Source organism: Piliocolobus tephrosceles, chromosome 14 (assembly GCF_002776525.5).
Source record: "Piliocolobus tephrosceles isolate RC106 chromosome 14, ASM277652v3, whole genome shotgun sequence".
Classification (NCBI taxonomy): Eukaryota; Metazoa; Chordata; class Mammalia; order Primates; family Cercopithecidae; genus Piliocolobus; species Piliocolobus tephrosceles.
The window spans coordinates 60,814,526-60,829,286 of record NC_045447.1 but is presented as its reverse complement, the minus strand read 5'-3'; positions in this window follow the sequence as shown (position 1 = coordinate 60,829,286).

Sequence of the window (14,761 nt, the reverse complement as noted above, 5' to 3'; positions counted from 1 at the left end):
ATTTTTAAAAATAGCCCAGGGCCGGGCGCGGTGGCTCACGCCTGTAATCCCAGCACTTTGGGAGGCCGAGGCGGGCGGATCACAAGGTAAGGAGATCGAGACCACGGTGAAACCCCGTCTCTACTAAAAATACAAAAAAAAGTTAGCCGGGCGCCTGTAGTCCCAGCTACTCGGGAGGCTGAGGCAGGAGAATGCCGGGAACCCGGGAGGCGGAGCTTGCAGTGAGCCGAGATAGCGCCACTGCACTCCAGCCTGGTGGACTGAGCGAGACTCCGTCTCAAAAAAAAAAAAAAAAAAATAGCCCAGCGTGGTGTCGCGCGCCTGTGTTCCCAGCTACCTGCGAGGCTAAGATGGGAGAATCGCTTGAACCTGGGAGGTCCAGGCTGCAGTGAGCCGAGATCGCGTGGCGCTGCACAATGGCTTCTATGCTGTTATTTTTAGCGAACTAATAACTTTTAAAAGTTTTGTGGAGGCTGGGCACGGTGGCTCACGCCTGTAATCCTAGCACTTTGGCTGGACGAGGCGGGCGAATCACCTGAGGTCAGGAGTTCGAGCCCAGCCTGGCCAACATGGCGAAACCCCATCTCTCCCAAAATACAAAGAAAGGAGCCCGGCGTGGTGGCGCGCGCCTCTAGTCCCAGCTAGTCCCGGCTGTTTGGCGGGGTTGGGGGCAGGGGGTGGGTGGCTGAGGTGAATCGTTTGAGCCCAGGTGGTCCAGGCTGCAATGAGTCGAGATCGCGCCACTGCACTCCAGCCTGAGTGACAGAGTGAGACCCTGTCAAAAAAAAAAAAAAAAAAAAGAAAAGAAAAGACTTAACTCCAGATCACTCCAGAATGATTGCTGCGTAGGCTTATGTGAGATAGGCAACTTTATATGTGCAGGGTTATGCATTGTTTTCCAAAGACAAATCGTCATCTGAGTCCCAGTTGTGCTTTTTGTTTGTTTGTTTTTTTCTCGTGTAAAACGCACGGATTTGGAACCAGATTATTTGAGCAGACAAGTTGTACCACCGCCAGAGGCCAGGTAGGGCTCCTGGGACTTCTTCCCCCGTGAGTGACGGGGGATCTCCAGATCCCCCACCCCCCGCACGCGGCTCGTAGGGAGGGTACAGCAGAAAGGAGGGTTGGGAGGTGGGAAGGGAGCAGGCGCTGGCGCCGCGTGTCTGCCCCCTGAGGAGCCCACAGCGCTGGAGTCCCAGGGAATGCCTTTGTGAAGCTTTGGAGTTGCAACTGTAGGAAGCTCTCAGAGGCTTTTACCCCAATTTGTTTTCTGTTTGTTTTGTTTTGTTTTTTTTGTTTTTGTTTTTGAGATGGAGTCTCGCTCTGTCGCCAGGCTGGAGTGCAGTGGCCCGATCTCGGCTCACTGCAACCCCAGCCTCCCGGATTCAAGTGATTTTCCTGCCTCAGCCTCCCCAGTAGCTGGGACTACAAGCGCGGGCCACCATGCCCAGCTAATTTTTGTATTTTCAGTAGAGACGGGGGTTTCACCATGTTGACCAGCATGGTCTTGATCTGTTGACCTCGTAATCCGCCCGCCTCGGCCTCGGGAAGTGCTGGATTACAGGCGTGAGCCACCGCACCCGGTCTACCCCAATTTCTTAACCAATCTTGCATGCACACAGATACTGTTGATCATATCTAAAGCTCCAAACAGACCCATTAAAATGATATCCCTTATACCATTATACCTGAATATATAATGGTCCTTACTTGGCAAGAAAAAACACAGTTTTTTTCCCCCTCCTCCGCATATGTAATTCAAAATAAAATATAAAACTAAGCCATAAATACTAAACCATAAAATAAGTCTTACAAAATCCAAAAAAGTTCTGGTTTGGGTTTTTTCCTATGTTGCCATCTTCAGTGTTTTGAGCAATCAAATTATTATCTTCGGTGTTTTAAGCAATCAAATTATTTTTCTTTTCTTTTTCGTGTTCTGGGGCTGTTTGTTCCCTAAGCAAATGTTTGCTCTGCTTATTGGTAATCCATCCCTGCTCTAATGACCTCTTATTTTGCATCAGAAGACTCTCGCCCTTTCACCTACAAAATGCCTCCATCTTTTCCTTTTTTGTTTTAAACCTGTGAGTCATTTCCTCACTTAAGGCTAAGCAAGCTTCTTTTTGCTTTTATTTGCCTGTGAAGCAGAGGGCCCCAGGGACTAATTTTGGGAACAAGAGACTCTTCAAGCCCACAAAGGATGAAGCACACCAAATTCTGCACCCCCAACTCTTTTTCAGCTTCATGAGTCTGAGAACATGAAACCAGTGGCAAGATTAACACCCAAGGTGAGATGCATAGTGAAGCAAACAAAAAAATTTTACTCCAGAATATACTTCTTTCACATATTTTGAGATGGCTGTTCAGAGGACCTGCAGGCGGAAGTAGTCCTACGAAGCTGTTTTTTGTTTGTGTGTGTGTGTGTGTGTGTGTGTGGGAGAGGCTTGCAATATACAGAGAAAATCTGCACTGATGCAGCCAGGTGCTCTCTGAGGCTTTCCCTTGTCCAGACATAGGAAAGGTTAGTGGAGAGTCTGACACCTTTAAAGGTCTGAAAGAAACATTAACCATCTATTCTCTCCAATGGCTACTACCTGTGAGGTTTCATCTACATCAGCGGTCCCCAACCTTTTTGGCACCAGGGATAGGTTTCATGGAAGACAATTTTTCCATGGACCAGGGCAGGGGGATGGTTTTCAGGATGAAACTGTTCCACCTTAAATCATCACGCATTAGATTCTCATAAGGAGCCGCAACTTAGATCCCTTGCATGTGCAGTTCACAACGGGGTTCTTGCTCCTAAGAGAACCTAATAACAGCTCCTGACCTGACAGGAGGCAGAGCTCAGGCAGTATTGCTCACTCACTTGCCACTCACCTCTTGCTGTGCGGCCCTATTCCTAACAGGAATGTAAATGGCCACAATGTAAATGGCCCAAAGTTTGGGGACCCCTGATCTACATAATGAGATGACTTTTGCTAGCCAAGTTTCCATTTCTGTCTTGCCACTAAATCCTGATTTACCACCATTACCTGTTTGGGGGTATTCTCTGAGCCCCCAAAATTTCTGTAACCTCAGGACTGGTATATAAGCTTCTGAACCCACTAAGAGGTGGAGTAATTACTCTGTGGTTCCCCCACATGCCCAATGATACATTTATGTCTTTTTATAATAATACATGTACATCTTTTCTCCTGTTAATGTGCTTTTTGCCAGCGGATTTTTCAGTGAACCTCCAGAGGACAAAGGGGATGTTTTTCCTTGGCCCCTGCAGTAGGTTGCCATTAGATAGGGTGTGTGCAGCGTGGCAGTCCTGGGAAGTGGCAGGACATTACCATGGATTTGGCGAACCTGAGATTCTTGGAGGTTTTCAGGGCTTTGTTTGGTTCCCTCCAGGATTCAATTTACCGTCATTCAGGATCTGGCTCCTGTCTCTTTCTCACCAGCTTATTCTCTGGACTTTACCTGTGTGAAAGGAAAATAAATCTTGGGACCCCCAAATCACTAAGCCAAAGGGAAAAGTCAAGCTGGGGATGTGTCACACAAACCTGCCTCCTATTCAAAGATAAGCTACATAAGCCAGGCGCAGTGGCTCATGCCTGTAATCCCAGCCCTTTGGGAGGCTGAGGCAGGCAATCACTTGAACCCAGGAGTTTGAGACCAGCCTGGGCAACATGGTGAAATCCCGTCTCTACAAAAGATAACAAAAATTAGCCTGGTGTGGTCCCATGTGCCTGTAGTCCTAGCTACTTGGTGGGCTGAGGTGGGAGGATCGTTTGAGCCTGGGTGGTCAAGGCTGCAGTTGGGGACCGCTATAATGGAGACACTGCACTCCAGCCTGGGTAATAGAGTGAGACCCTGTCTCAAAAGAAAACAAAACAAAAAAGCTACATACCGCCCTCATAATTTGCCCACTAGGAAATTCCTTGTGGGCCCTAAGATCTTTACCCTAAAACATTTCTGTTGAATTTCATCCTCACAATGTAAATTGATAGCTTATATTCACAGGGGTGAGACATAGGACAGAACTCAACATCATCCCTCAGCTCACCTGAGACAAATTAATATCTAATTGCTTCCTCTGGGCTATGTTTATTTTATCGTATGTAAAAATGCAGATTCACTGAGCTAGATGAATGCGTGACTATTCTTCTACCCCGCATTTCACATGTCAATGGCTAACCAAAGACTCAAAGGAATGCAACCATTTGCCTCTTATCGGCCCACACCTCTTAAAAATTTCTCCTCTCCCCAATATCCACTCCTTTACCCTTTAGATATTGAAACCCTCAAAATCATCTTTGGAGAAAGGCACAGACCTGTCTCCCGTGTGTGTGTCCTTAGCCTTGGCAAAATAGACTTCTAAATTGATTGAGTCCTGTCTCAGATACTTTTGTGTTGCACCTGTCTTAAACTTTAAGCTCTAGTCACACAGATTTACTTACAGTCCTTTGAACACATCCTAATATAGGATTCCTGTGTGTCATTGCTCCTACTGTCTCCACCTTGTTCACTGGGAATTTATCCCTCAAATTCCCACCTGGGGGTGGTGGACAGATGCCACCACCCCCAGGAAGACCTCCCGACTACCCTAGATGGAATCCATCACTCAGACACCTCTGCACCTCTGTACTTTGTACATTTATGCTTGTCGTTTTTTTGGTTTTTGTTTTTTGTTTTTTGAGACGGAGTCTTCACTCTGGAATGCAGTGGCAGGATCTCGGCTCACTGCAAGCTCCACCTCCCGGGTTCACGCCATTCTCCTGCCTCAGACTCCCAAGTAGCTGGGACTACAGGCGCCCACCACTACGCCTGGCTATTTTTTTTGTATTTTTAGTAGAGACGGAGTTTCACCATGTTAGCCAGGATGGTCTCGATCTCCTGACCTCGTGATCAATAGAACGAGATTTCCTCTCAAAAAAAAAAAAAAGAACAACTCCCTCAACACTCACAGACACACACATACACTTCTTCCCCCACACTACTGAAGCGGCCATTGCAAAATTGTAACTGAGACAGTGAAAGAGATCTGATCTAACCAACTCCATCTTGCTTCTCACCTCCAAGCTGTCCTTGTTCACTCCTGGGTGTAGGCTGAACTAACTTTGGGAGGAACTTAGTTTATAGTTTAGAGGTTTTTTTGTTTTGTTTTATTTTGTTTTTTTGATACGTTGTTTTGCTCCTGTTGCCCAGGCTGGAGTGCAGTGGTGCAATCTCGGCTCACTGCAGCCTCCACCTCCTCGGTTCAAGCGATTCTCCTGCCTCAACCTCCAGAGTAGTTGGGATTACAGACATATACCACCACGCCCTGCTAATTTTGTATTTTTAGTAGAGATGGGGTTTATCCATGTTGGTCAGGCTGTTGGCAAACTCCTGACCTCAGGTCATCCACCTGCCTTGGCATCCCAAAGCGCTGGGATTACAGGCGTGAGCCACTATGCCCGGCTACAATTTAGAGTTTAAAGCAAAGATGATAACACCCCTTTCCCAAAACAAACCCCCTTCTTGCCTAGGGATTAGACTGCCTTTATAGAACTCTCAAATTAGCCGCAAGATTAGAAATTATGGTTTAGGGCCAGGTGCGGTGGCTCACGCCTGTAATCCCAGCACTTTGGGAGGCAGAGGCAGGTGGATCATGAGGTCAGGAGTTCAAGACCAGCCTGGCCAAAACGGTGAAACCCCATCTGTACTAAAAATATGAAAATCAGCCGAGCGTGGTGGTGGGTGACTGTGATCCCAGCTACTCAGGAGGCTAAGGCAGAGAATTGGCTGAACCCGGGAGGCAGAATTGCAATGAGCTGAGGTTGTGCCACTGAACTCCATCCTGCGCAACAGAGCAAGACTCTTGTCTCAAAAAAAAAAAAAAATTATGGTTTAGGAGTCATGAAACTGGAGCCTTCACGACTCTGACCCTCTCCAAATTGCTCCTGGGAATAACATCATCTAAATTTTAGGCTTAATGTAAAACCTAAAACCAGTGCTTAAGGTATTTTGCAGATCCTGCACTTGATGGATCAGCTGACACAACCTAGATCGATAAACTGGCTCATTTGATCTTATAGCCCTCCCACCCAGGGACTGACTCAGTGCAAGAACACAGCTTCGACCCCTATGATTTCATCTCTGACCTGACCAGTCAGCACCTCCAGATCACTGGCTTCCCCTACCCACCAAATTGTCCTTAAAAACCCTGATACCTGAGGGGCCAGGCATGGTGGCTCACGCCTGTAATCCCAGCACTTTGAGAGGCCGAGGCGGGCAGACCACCTGAGGTCGGGAGTTCGAGACCAGCCTGACCAACATGGAGAAACCCTGTCTCTACTAAAAATACAAGAATTAGCTAGGCGTGGTGGCGCATATAATAGCCTGTAATCCCAGCTATTCAGGAGGCTGAGGCAGGAGGTTTGCTTGGACCTGGAAGGCAGAGGTTGCAGTGAGCTGAGATCACACCACTGTAGTCTGGGATAGCTGTGTCTGCAGTTTTGTTGGAGGCAGGTGCTGTTGCTAGCCACGTTTGGGGGAAAAAAAAAAAAACCAATAACCCTGAAACCTTTTTTTTTTTTTTTTGGCTTAGTGTTTTTTTTTTTTTTTTTTTAGAGGCAAAGTTTCACTGTGTTGTGCAGGCTGGCCTCAAACTCTTGGGCTCAAGCCGTCTTCCTGCCTCAGCCTCCCAAATAGTTAGGATTACAGGTGCAGACTTGAGAAGCCATGGACAGCTCAGGCTTGGCTTCCTTCATTTTTGTGAAGCTGCCTGATCCTTTCATTTCTGAGTCCTATTTTTTGAGAGCCAGTATGAAGTAGGAGTAGGAGAAAAGGAGTGAATTTTATATATATTAGTATGTTAATTTTGGAAAGAGAACTGAGCTAAAGTTTCAGGAATAACTTAACCATTATACTCACTGTCTACCTCAACATCCCAGCTCTGGAATTGCATTTGGCAAATATTCTTTTCTTAGGCTGGCTTCTGACAGGGCTAATATTAGTAGTTCTTAATGACTCAAAAACAAATGAGGGAGTTAGGGGAACTCTGACTTTACCAGTCAATGCCAGTGTATCTCACTCTCTAAGTTGGCAGAGTGAAATCCTCAAGGTCAGGGTTAATTTTTGTCATCCCTGGATGAGTCATTTCTTTTATCTGGGCCAATTACTCAAAGTTCCACATTCAATTTAATATTTCATTAAAGAAAAATCCAAAAGGCTTCACTATGTGAAGGCAGAGGGTTGCATCATGATTTCCAAAGTTTAGCAAACTTGTGATTACCACACTACTTATAAATATTATGAAATCCATCAAGAATTCAGAATTTGTCTTCTAAAATGTAAGGCTGTATTGATGTCAAGTTAGCCTGATGTAATTTTAACAGATCTCTAAAACAAACACAAAACCATCTGATTGAGGCATGCAAAGAGGCAGAGAAAAATAAAAGGAGAAACAAAAAACAAATCAATGGCGGGTCCGGTGGCTCACGCCTGTAATCCCAGCACTTTGGGAGGCTGAGACGGGCAGATCACTTGAGGTCAGGAGTTTGAGACCAGCCTGGCCAATGTGGTGAAACCCCATCTCTACTAAAAATACAGAAATTAGCCAGGTATGGGGTCTTATGCCTGTAGTCCCAGCTACTGGGGAGGCGGAGGCAGGAGAATCGCTTGAAACTGGGAAGCAGAGGTTGCAGTGAGCCGAGATCATACCACTGCACTCCAGCCTGGGTGACACAGCAAGACTCTGTCTCAAAAAACAAAAATGAAAACAAATCAATCTGTCTTTGAAGTTAGAGCACGGCAATGAAAAAATAAAAAAGGTTTGCGATACAAAGTTATGCTGTAAGAATGGCATCTACCATAGCAACATCACTTTTCTTTTTCTTTTTTTTTTTTGAGATGGTGTTTCACTCTGCTGCCCAGGCTGGAGTGCAGTGGCACGATCTCGGCTCACTGCAGCCTCTGCCTCCTGAGTTCAAGCAATTCCTCTGCCTCAGCCTCCCGAGTGGCTGGGATTACAGGTGTCTGCCACGACACCCCAGCTAATTTATTGTGTTTTTAATAGAGATGGGGTTTCACCATGTTGACCAGGCTGGTCTCGAACTCCTACCTCAGGTGTTCCGCCACCCCCCCACTCCTCCCAAAGTGCTGGGATTACAGGCATGAGACATTGCATCCAGCTGTCACTTTTCTTTTTTCTTTTCTTTTCTTTTCTTTCTTTTTTTTTTTTTTTTTTGAGACAGTCTCTTGCTCTGTTGCCCAGGTTAGAGTGCAATGGCGCGATCTCAGCTCACTGCAACCTCCACCTCCTGGGTTCAAGCAATTCTCTGCCTCAGCCTCACCAGTAGCTGCTACTATAGGCGTGTGCCACCACACTGGCTAATTTTTTGTATTTTTAGTAGAGACGGGATTTCACCGTGTTAACCAGGATGGTCTCGATTTCCTGACTTCATGATCTGCCTACTTTGGCCTCCCAAAGTGCTGGGATTACAGGCGTGAGCCACTGCGCTCAGCCTGAAACGTCACTTTTCTGAGCTTCCAGAAGTGTTCATGCTTGAGCTTTAGGAAATGAAATCACTCTAGTCTACTATCGGAGGAGAAGAAACAGTCTATTGTTCTCAAACTGAAATACAGATCAGCCATGAATCTGCCCTCACTGACCTTCATCACTCAGATTCTGATTAGATATAACTAACGGAAATGGAATATGAACTCAGAAACACTCTGCCACCCCTCTACTTCCTATATTAACGCATCTCAGGCTGGCTTTATAGGTCTACAGATGTAACCCTGGAAATGTAGACTAGCTAAATCCAAATGTCTCTAGTTAACCAAGAGTTGAATTAAATTAATGTCATACATATAATGCATCTTGATTTTTTTTTATTTAAGACAGAGTCTCGCTCTGTCACCCAGGCTGGAGTGCAGTGGCACAATGTCGGCTCACTGCAATCTCCACCTCCTGGGTTAAAGTGATTCTCCTGCCTCAGCCTCCTGAGTAGCTGGGATCACTGGCGCCTGCCACCATGACTGGCTAATTGTTTTCTGTTTTTGTGTTTGTTTTTGTTTTTGAGACAAGGTTTCACTCCGTCACCCAGGCTGGAGTGCAGTGGCATGATCTTGGCTCACCGCAACCTCTACCTCTTGGGTTCAAGCGATTCTCCTGCCTCCCGAGTAGCTGGGACTACAGGCATCTGCCACGGTACCAGGCTAATTTTTGTAATTTTAGTGGAGTCAGGGTTTTGCCATGTCGGCCAGGCTGGTCTTGAATTCCTGCCCTCAGGTGATCTGCCTGCCTCCGCCTCCCAAAGTGCTGGGATTATAGGCATGAGCCACTACACCAGTTTTTTGTTTGTGTGTTTGTTTGTTTGTTTGTTTGAGATGGAGTCTTGCTCTGTGGCTCAGGCTGGAGTGCAGTGGAGAGATGTGGGTTCACTGCAACCTCCACCTCCCAGATTCAAGCAATTCTCCTGCCTCAGCCTCCCAAGTAGCTGGTATTACAGGTGTGTGCCACCACACATGGCCACTTTTTGCATTTTTAGTAGAGACGGGGTTTCACCATGTTGGCCAGGCTGGTCTTGAACTCCTGACCTCAGGTAATCCACCCGCCCTGGCCTCCCAAAATGCTATGCATGAGCCACCGCGCCTAGCCCAAAATGTGGTTTTTGATGGATATTTATATTAGATTCTACTTAATGCTCACAGAACTAAGCAACTAACCAGAGAAGTCACTGATGAGTGCTAAATTCTACCTGGAACTTGGTTACAGAAAGCCTGTAACTGGATGCAGCTCACTGTGCTAGAAAATCCAAGCAAAATTTTATACATGTGTGTGAATCAAGGACTCCCACAGCAGCTTGGAGATTGTCAGTTAGGGAGTCTCAAATTGCAAGTTAATTCATGAGCCAAACATATTCTCTCAAATGTTCTGTAAAAGTGTGGATGTGGGAGCGTAAACTCAGCAAAGCAGCCATAGTGTTACAGAATGAATAAGAATCTAGAGGGCCGGATGCGGTGCCTCACACCTATAATCCCAGCACTTTGGGAGGCTGAGGCAGGTGGATCATTTGAGATCAGGAGTTCAAGACCAGCCTGACCAACATGGTAAAACCCCGTCTTTACTAAAAATATAAAAATTAGCTGGGCAGTAGTGGCATGGGCTTGTAATCCCAGCTACCCGGGAGGCTAAGGTGGGAGAATCCCTTGAGCCTGAGAGGTGGAGGTTGCAGTGAGCTGAGATCCGGCCACTGCACTCCAGTCTAAGCGAGAGAATGAGATTGTGTCTCAAAAAAAGAAAAAAAAAAAAGAATCTAGGCCTCTATCTCCTTTCTCCAAGCAACATGTATCCCTGAAACACAAGGACTACTCTCTGGACCTGCTTAGTGGCTGGTGCACTGAGTAGGTATGCCCAAAACGCACATGGTTTTACTTCCGTAAGGGAGTCGAAGTTTAACTTTCAGGTTCCCCAGTAATTGTTTACAAAAGGATTTCTCCTCAAGCCACCACTACAGAATATCCTTGCTAGGCATCAAAAACGTGGCCCCTTCCCTTCATATGCTCATAAGAACTTCAGGGATGCTTGGGCAGAAACCACACCTAGATCACCACGTTCTTCATCCTCTTTTTTTTTTTTAAATAGAGATGGGGCCTTGGTATGTTGCGCAGGCTAGTCTCGAACTCCTGGGCTCAGGCGATCTTCCCACCTCATCCTCCCAAAGTGTTGGGATTATAGGCGTGAGCCCCTGGGCCTGGCCTATCACCTTGTTCTTGACAGCTCTCCACCAGTTGAGCATATGAGGCTCATAACCAGTTCTTATTTATTTAATGGAGGGTGGGGGAGATTCTGATTGGGGTAGTCTCAGACTGAACTAAATTTTAATATATTCATGTTAGATAAATGATCTGGCTACCTAATAACACAATTTCCTATGAAAGATAAAAATCAAGAACTGAAGACTATTTCCCAGAAAAGGAATAGCAGTGATTTTATTACATTTATTCTTTCTCTCTTTCTCTTGTACCCACACATACACACAGATTGGGACATACACTCCAAACTGCCAAGGAATCTGTTTGTGGTGCAATTTTTGGAAGTCAAAGATATTGCACATTTTAAGTCACAACCTGGCTGGACACAGTGGCTCATAATCCCAGCACTTTGGGAAGCCCAGGCAGATGGACGACTTGAGCTCAGGAGTTGGAGACCAGCCTGGGCAACATGTCGAAACTCTGGCTCTACAAAATATACAAAAATCAACTGGATGTGGTGGCATGCACCTGTTTTCCCAGCTACTCAGGAGGTTCAGGTGACAGAATGGATTGAGCCTGGGAGGTGGAGGCTACAATGAACCAAGACTGCACCACTGCACTCCCTCCTGGGTGTCAAAGCCGTATCCTGTCTCAAAACAAAACAAAACCGACACAATCTGCTTCGAAATCAGAAAGCATGCCATCTCGAGAGACATACCAAATAATTGGCAATGGTGATCTGGGATAGATGGGCAGGGATCGTAAAAAAACTTCCACACTTTTCATATTATGTATCTCTTATAATGTTGGAAAATGTTTAGTGAGCCTATATTTCTCCTTTTGTAAGCAGAAAGTATAACACAGAGAATTTTAAAAACAAAAGCAGCGCTTCACATCTCTTAGCAGTGGACCACATACTACCATCATTCACTTCATGCCAGACTTCTTGTAATAGTTTTGCCTGTTCATGAGAATCCGATTCACAATCTCCAAGCAGCTGTGAGGGTCCCTGAAAAGATTTGGCAGCTCCTTACCAGTCCTCTGAATGGGCAGAAAATCATGCATGCAGTCCAGGCATGGTGGCTCACTCCTGTAATCCCAGCACTATGGGAGGCCGAGGCGGGTGGACCACAAGATAAGGAGTTTGAGACCACCCTGGCCAACAGAGTGAAACCCCGTCTCTACTAAAAATACAAAAATTAGCTAGATGTGGTGGCACATGCCTTTAGTCCTAGCTACTTGGGAGGCTGAGGCAGAAGAATCGCTCGAACCCAGGAGGCAGAGGTTGCAGTGAGACAAGACTGCAGCACTGCACTCCAGCCTGGGTGACAGATAGAGACTCTGTCTCAAAAACAAAAAGAGAGGACCGGGCGCAGTGGCTCACACCTGTAATCCCAGCACTTTGGGAGGCCGAGGCGGGTGGATCACAAAGTCAAGAGTTTGAGACCAGCCTGGCCAACATGGTGAAACCCCGTCTGTACTAAAAAAAAAAAAAACAAAAATTAGCTGAGTGTGGTAGTTTGTGCCTGTAATCCCAGCTACTTGGGAGGCTGAGGCAGAAGAATTGCTTGAACCTGGAAAGCTGGGGGTTGCAGTGAGCCGAGATCGCGCCATTGCACTCCAGCCTGGGCGACAGGGCAGGACTCGTCTCAAAAAGGAAACAAAGCAAAACAAAACAAAACCAAAAAAATCACACATGCAGATACAAATCTGGGACAAAGTAGAAACCCTTGGGCTTCCTTTCCTTGTAACCTTTTCCCTCAGGTCTGTCAGGACCGTCTTCACCATCAGAATGAGCAATTTCCCTGTAAGTCCTCGCCTATCTTCTCACCCCCATGTGCCTTTTGTTTATGGTTGATTTCCCAGGTCTGCAAATGGCTAAGGGACACAGAGGTTTAATCTGGTATTGACTGTCAGCACTAACAAACCTCATGCTTAGTGAAAGATGTGCTTAGAACTGAACTGTTAGGTACAGCCCTAAAAATATGTGGAGGAAGAATGTTGAAGATGAGGTGGGGAACTTTCGTGCTTTTGGGCATGGAAACCATTTAGCATAGTGCACATTGGCAGGATGTCAAGAACCTGTTTTCCATGATGCCCAAAAGAATAATATACTGTATTCGAGGAGGCCCTGGCAAGTGTGCAGCCCTGTATTGGGTAACATTAGGGGATCAACAGAGGTAAAATTCATGACCCCTCGGCCGGGTGCAGTGGCTCATGCCGGTAATCCCAGCACTTTGGGAGGCCAAGGCAGATGGATTGTGAGGTCAGGAGTTCAAGACCAGCCTGGCCAACATGGTGAAACCCCGTCTCTACTAAAAAATACAAAAGTAGCCAGGCGTGGTGGCATGCGCCTGTAATCCCAGCTACTAGGGAGGCTGAGGCAGGAGAATCTCTTTTCTTTTTTTTTTTTTTTTTTTTTATTTTTTGAGACAGAGTCTCGCTCTGTCGCCCGGGCTGGAGTGCAGTGGCCGGATCTCAGCTCACTGCAAGCTCCGCCTCCCGGGTTCACGCCATTCTCCTGCCTCAGCCTCCCGGGTAGCTGGGACTACAGGCGCCCGCCACCTTGCCCGGCTAGTTTTTTGTATTTTTTTAGTAGAGACGGGGTTTCACCGTGTTAGCCAGGATGGTCTCGATCGAGAATCTCTTGAACCCAGGAGGTAGAGGTTGCAGTGAGCTGAGATCACACCACTGCACTCTAGCCTGGGCAACAGAGCAAGACTCTGTCTCACAAAAAAAAAAAAAAAAAATCATGAGCTGCTCTTGAAGAGTCCAGAATATATCGTTAGTAACTGAGATATCTGTTGTAAAGAGGCAAGGCAATACTGTTCTCTCTCTTTCTCTGTCTCTCTCATGTGTGTGCGTGTGCATGTGTGTAAGGTACTGATTCCTGACTACGCCGACTCAACAAGACCAGCTCATCACCAGTTTGCTACATAGACAAGTTCCTTGAACTTCATATCTTCACCAAGTCACGTACTGCTGCCCAAGCCTTCCCTTTCCTGTAGCCCTCTGGCTTTGGCACACTCCTCCTCGTCTCTAGCCATGCTTGCTGTCTCTGTGGGGATGCACGAGCAGAAGGGCTGCTTTCACACACCTCAGCTTACCCCAGTTGCTTCAAACTACTCTCCACCTCCCTTGCTTGGTAGCCTTTCTTCCATGCATCACTTCAGTGTCAGCCACTGCTAGATTATTAGCCCTTGAGGGCTCCTGCTTTCTTTTCCAGCCAAGCACACTTTAGAAAGAAAGCCCTAATTGTTCTGACAAAATGTTCTGTTCAATGAGAATGAACTCATAGTGGAATCCTGGGAACTCAGGCAAACAACTATTGCCAATCAGGTTGCTGCCAGCCAACTCCAAGAACAGTCTAGAACTAAGCCTGCTGATTGCTTTGCCTCCTCCCACCCTATGTCAAATGATGTCCTGCTCACAGCTGACAATGTCTCTATTCTCCTGGTGACACCTTTGACCAGCATGTGCGGGTTTATGACATTCCTTGCCAAGCCACAAGGGTAATTCTCCTGGCCTGAGTAAGTTCCCAGAACCCCTAGGTTGGCCATATATTTACAAACTCCGGAACGTTAATAAAGAAAAGGAAAAGTGAAGTGGCTCATGCCTGTAATCTCAGTACTTTGGGAGGCTGAGACATGAGGACTGCTTGAGCCCAGGAGTTCCAGACCAGCCCGGGCAACATAGTGAAACCTCATCTGTATAAAAAAATTCAATAATTAACCAGCCATGGTGGTGTGTGCCTGTAGCCTGTATTCCCAGCTACTAAAGAGGCTGAGGTGGAGCCGGGCGCGGTGGCTCAAGCCTGTAATCCCAGCACTTTGGGAGGCTGAGACGGGCGGATCACAAGGTCAGGAGATCGAGACCATCCTGGCTAACACGGTGAAACCCCGTCTCTACTAAAAATACAAAAAACTAGCCGGGCGAGGTGGTGGCGCCTGTAGTCCCAGTTACTCGGGAGGCTGAGGCAGGAGAATGGCGTAAACCCGGGAGGCGGAGCTTGCAGTGAGCTGAGATCCGGCCACTG